Source organism: Ursus arctos, unplaced genomic scaffold, assembly GCF_023065955.2.
Source record: "Ursus arctos isolate Adak ecotype North America unplaced genomic scaffold, UrsArc2.0 scaffold_13, whole genome shotgun sequence".
Lineage (NCBI taxonomy): Eukaryota > Metazoa > Chordata > Mammalia > Carnivora > Ursidae > Ursus > Ursus arctos.
Window position 1 is genome coordinate 53,408,464 of NW_026622797.1, and position 5,941 is coordinate 53,414,404.

At 36.9% G+C, this 5,941-nt stretch overlaps 1 pseudogene; it reads left to right on the top strand.

Annotated features, from left to right (window-relative positions):
- The first annotated feature begins 1,047 nt into the window (after positions 1–1,047).
- On the top strand, positions 1,048–2,770 carry LOC113264692 (cytochrome c oxidase subunit 1-like; annotated as a pseudogene).
- The last annotated feature ends 3,171 nt before the right edge of the window (positions 2,771–5,941 follow it).

The following is a 5,941-nucleotide window of genomic DNA, read 5'->3' on the forward strand; positions in this document are numbered from 1 at the left end:
AGGAATTCCATTATCCTCAGGCCTAATTTTATTAACATGACAAAAACTTGCACCAGTATCAATCTTATACCAAATCTCATCATCCATTAATCCAAACTTAATTCTAACCATAGCTCTCACATCAATTCTAATTGGAAGAGGAGGTGGACTTAAACACGCATATATGAAAAATCATAGCCTATTCATCAGTTGCACACATGAGAGAATAACACCTATCACAATTTATAACCCAACTATAATAACCCCAAATCTATTAATCTACATCATGATGACATTCACCACACTCATATTATTATGTGTAATTCATCCGCCACAACACTATCATTCTCATATATATGAAACAAAATACCCTTAATCACTACATTAATCTTTACCACCATATTATCAATGGGCCTTCCTCCTCTCTCGGGATTCCTGCCCAAATGGCTAATTATCCAGGAACTGACAAAAAAGGATCCTATTATACCAACATTAATAGCCATTATAGCACTACTCAATCTGTATTTCTACATGCAATTAACTTCACATCACTAATTATATTTCCATCAATAAACAACATAAAAATAAAAGGACAATTTGAAAGTACAAAATGGTTAACTCTTTTAGCACCACTAATTTTAATACCAACAACAATTCTCCCACTAACACCAATACTATCAATCTTGGAGTAGGAATTTAGGTTGGAAAAGACCAAGAGCCTTCAACGCCCTAAGCAAGTGTATTCACTTAATTCCTAAAAAGTACAAGGATTGCAAGACTTTATCTTACATCAGTTGAACATAAATCAAAATTTTTTAAAGCTAAAACCTTACTAGATTGGTGGATTTCCACCCCATGAAATTTTAGTTAGTGGCTAAGTACCCAAATCACTTGGCTTCAGTTTACATCTCCCACCATCTAGGGGGGAAAAAAGTCAGAAGAAGCCCCATCAGAGGTGAATCTGCTTCTTTGAATTTGTAATTCAGTACGATATTCACCACAGGGCTTGGAAAAAAGAGGACTCAACCTCTGTCTTTAGAAGTTAATGCTTACTCAGCCCTTTTACTTATGTTCATAAACTGCTTACTATTCTCAAGAAACCATAAAGATATCAGCGCTCTAGACCTACTATTTGATGCATGAAATAGAATAGAAGGAACTTTCTGAAGTCTTTTTTTTTTTTTTTAAGATTATTCATTTATTTGAGAGAGCGAGAGTGCAGGGGGAGGAGCAGAGGGAGAGGAGCGAGCAGACTCCACACTAAGCATGGATCCCAACACAAGGCTCGATCTCAAGACCCTGAGATCATGACCTGAGCTGAAACCAAGAGTCAGATGCTTAACCAACAGAGCCAGTCAGGTGCCCCTGTCTGAAGCCTTTTAATCCATGTGGAACTTGGCCAACCTGGAGCTTTACTGGGAGATAACCTAATTTATAATATAACCATAATTGCCCATTCATAATTTTCTTTATAATATTATCTATTATAATTGGAGAATTTGGAAACTGTTTCATCCCCTTAATAATCAGAGCACCTGATATAGCATTCCCCCAAATAAGTAACATGAGTTTCTGACTATTACCGCTATCATTTCTGCTCTTACATCAACAGTTGGCACAGGTACAGGAACCAGTTGAAGAGTATCCACACCCCTAGCCAGCAACCTAGCTCACTAGAAGCCTCAGTCAATGTAACCTCATCTCTCTCCATCTCTGTGTAGCCTCAATTTTAGGGGCTATCAGTCATATTACCACAATCATTAATATAGATATCACCAGCTGTATCTCAATACTAAACATCTTTATTCCTTGGATACTTCCTAACTATAGCCATTCTGTTACTACTATCACATCCAGGCTTAGCAGCCAGAATTACCATATTACTAACAGACTATAACCTAAAACACCAGATTCTTTGACCCTATAGGAGGAGGCAACCCAATTTGACACCAATGCTTGTTTTAATTTTGATTCTCCAGATATCCCAAAGCTTATATTCTTATCTTCCCTGGATTTGGAATAATTTCATGTATTATTATGTATTATTATGTATTGTTCAGGGGAAAAAAAGAACCTTTTGGATATACAGTAATAGTTTGAGCCATATTATCTATTGGATTCCTAGGTTTAATTGTATGAGGCCGTCATATTAACTGTGGGCACGGATGTTGACATATGAGCATATTTTACATCAGCCACTAGAATTTTTGCCACCCCTATAGGAGTAAAAGTGTTTAGCTAACTAGCAACCCTTCATGGAGGCAACATTAAATGATCACTAGCCATACTATGAGCTCTAGCTTTTATCTTCCTATTCATAGGAGGTCTGGCAGGAATTGTCTTAGCTAACTCATCCCTAGACACTGTTCTCCAGGACACATACTATATGGTAGCACATTTTTACTACATATTATCAATAAGAGCATTATTCACCATCATAAGAAGATTTGTTCACTGGTGCCATTTTTTACATCTACACAATCAATGGTCTTGGACAAAAATCCTCATTACAATGATAGTAATGGGAGCTAATAAAACTTTCTTCCCATTCAGGGCCTCTCAGGAATGCCCTGACATCACTCTACCCAGATGCATGCACAACATGAAACACTATGTCATCTATAGGTTCATTCATCTCTTTCACAGCAATATTAATTATCTTCATAATTTGAGAAGTATTTGCATCCAAGTGAGAAGTAGCAAAAGTGGAATTAACTAACTTGAATGACTACATAGATGTCCTCTATCATATCATATATTTGAAGAATCCTCTCATATCAGCTTAAAATAAGATAGGAATCCAACCCTCTAAAAATGGTTTCAAGCCAATACCATAACCATTATGTCTTTCCCATTAGTGAAATATTAGTAAAAATTACATAACTTTGTCAAAGTTAAATTATGGGTTTAAGTCTTTTATATCTCCATGGCATATCCATTCAACTAGGTTTTTAAGATGCGACATCCTCCATTACAGAAGAACTCCTACACTTTCATGACCATACATAATCATCTTCTTAATCAACTCTCTAGTTCTTTATATTATTTCACTAGTATTAACAGCTAAATTAACCCACACAAATACAATAGATGTGCAAGAAGTAGAAACAATATGGACTATTTTACCAGTCATTATCCTAATCCTAATTGCTCTGCCATCACTATAAATTCTTGATATAATAGAAGAAATTAACAACTCCTCACTGGAAAAACTTGGCTATCAATGATACTGAAGCTATGAATATACAGACTATAAAGACTTAAACTTTGACTTGTACTTCCTGACTTCTTTGACTTCTTAAACTTTGATCCCCACACAAGACCTAAAACCAAGAGAACTACAACTTGTAAAGGTTGACTAACCAAGTTGTCTTACCCACAGAAATAACAATCCAAATATTAATCTCATTAGCAGATATCCTGCACTCATGAGCCATCTCCAGACAATTAAATCAAATAGCCTAATACCTGCATGCATCCAAGCCTATATTATGGGCAGTGCTCAGAAATTTGCAGGTCAGATCAGTTTTATACCAGTCATTCTTGAATCAATCCCACTAAAACACTTAGGAAAATTATCTGCAACTATACTGTAATGTCATTAAGAAGTAGTATTGGGGTGTCTGGGTGGCTTAATTGGTTAAGTGTCCGATTCCTAATTTTGGCTCAGGTCATGATCTCAGGCTCATGAGACTGAGGCCCACGTCAGGCTCCATGCCCAGCATGGATTCTCTCTCTCCCTCTCCATCTGCCCCAACACCCCTAAAAAAATAAAAATTTAAAAAAAAAAATTTTTTTAAAGATTTTATTTATTTATTCGACAGAGAGAGACAGCCAGTGAGAGAGGGAACACAAGCAGGGGGAGTGGGAGAGGAAGAAGCAGGCTCCCAGCGGAGGAGCCTGATGTGGGGCTCGATCCCGGAACGCCAGGATCACGCCCTGAGCCGAAGGCAGATGCTTAACGACTGCGCCACCCAGGCGCCCCTAAAAAAAAATTTTTTTTAAAGAAGTAGTATTAACCTTTAAATGTTAAAGTCAGAGTTTAAGCTTCTCCTTAATGATACACCACAACTAGACAGTGTAATTTATCACCATCATATCAATAATTATAACCTTATTTGTTGTATTTCAGCTAAAAATTTCAAATCACTATGACCCATCAAACTCAAAATTAAAAACAACAAAGACACTGGAGTACTTTACCTCTTGAGAGAAAAAGTAAATGAAAATCTATTTGCCTCTTTCATTATCCCAATAATGATAGGGTTATCTATCATAATTTTAATTACTATATTTCCTACAACCTAACCAAATATCTACTATCTAATTGCTATCAAAAAATGACTAATTCAGTTAGGGGCACCTGGGTGGCACAGCAGTTGAGCGTCTGCCTTCAGCTCAGGGCGTGATCCCGGCGTTATGGGATGGAGCCCCACATCAGGCTCCTCCGCTATGAGCCTGCTTCTTCCTCTCCCACTCCCCCTGCTTGTGTTCCCTCTCTCACTGGCTGTCTCTATCTCTGTCGAATAAATAAATAAAATCTTTAAAAAAAAAAAAGACTCATTCAGTTAACATCAAAACAAATAACTATCCATAATCATAGGACACAATAAAGGACAAAACTGAACCCTAATACTCTTATTACTCATTCTATTTATTGGCTTACCAAGCCTACTGGGTCCACCACCACACTCAGTTACACCTACCACACAACTCTCAATGAATCTGAGAATAGCCATTCCACCTTGAGCAGAGACAGTTATTAATAGCTTTTGTCACAAAATAAAAGCATCTTAGCCCACTTTCTATCCCAAAGAATAACCATCCCACTCATTTCAATACTAGTAATTATCAAAACCATTAGTCTTTTCATCCAACCAATAGCACTAGCTGTATGGCTAACTGCCAGTATCACTGCTGAACACCTACTCATTCATTTAATTGTAGGAGGAAGCCTTGCCTTAATGAAAATTAGCCCCACTAGCTCTCATTACCTTCATCACTCTTAATTCTACTATCCTTGAATTCATTGTGGGCTTAATTCAAGCTTACGTATTCACTCTACTAGTAAGCCTTCCCTCCATGATACCATCTAATGACCCACCAAACCTACACATACCATAAACTCCTGCTCCCAACCATTTATAGGCACTCTATCAGCTCTCCTTATAACATCGTGTCTAGTAATATGGTTTTACTTTAACTTAATCTTCCTCCTATCCTTAGGCATTAACAACAGATGTCTTGACTATGTGTCATTGATGATGAGACATTTGAAAAAGTACACTCCAAGGTCACCACACACCAATTGTTCAAAAGGGCTTCAGTTTGGAGTAATTCTTTTCATTATTTCAGAATTCTTTTTTACTAGCTTCTCCTGGGCTTTTACCACTTAAGTCTCGCTCCAACACCTGAACTAGGTGGTTGCTGACCACACTGACATCCATCCCCTAAAACCCTAGAAGTACTGCTTCTCAATACCTTTGTCCTATTAGCTCTGGAGTATATCTATCACCTAAGCCCACTGCAGCCTAACAGGAGGAAATCACAAACACAAACTTCAAGCCTATTCATTACAGTCTCTCTAGGACTTTATTTTACCTGATTACAAGCCTTTGAATACTATGAAACATCATTTACAATCTCAGATGGAGTTTATGAATAGACATTTTTTATGACTGCAGGCTTTCATGGACTACATGTAATTACTGGCTCTACCTTCCTCATCATCTGTTTCCTGCTGCAACTAAAATTTCATTTCACATCTAATTATCACTTTGAACTTGAAGCAGTTACTTGATCTTAACATTTTGTAGATGCAGTATGACTATTCCTCTGTCTCCATTTATTGATGAGGGTCCTATTCTTTTAGTATTAAATAGTACAATTACAATTAATCAGTTTCAGTACAATCCAAGGAAGAATATAATATTAACCCTATCAATTAACACACTACTAAACT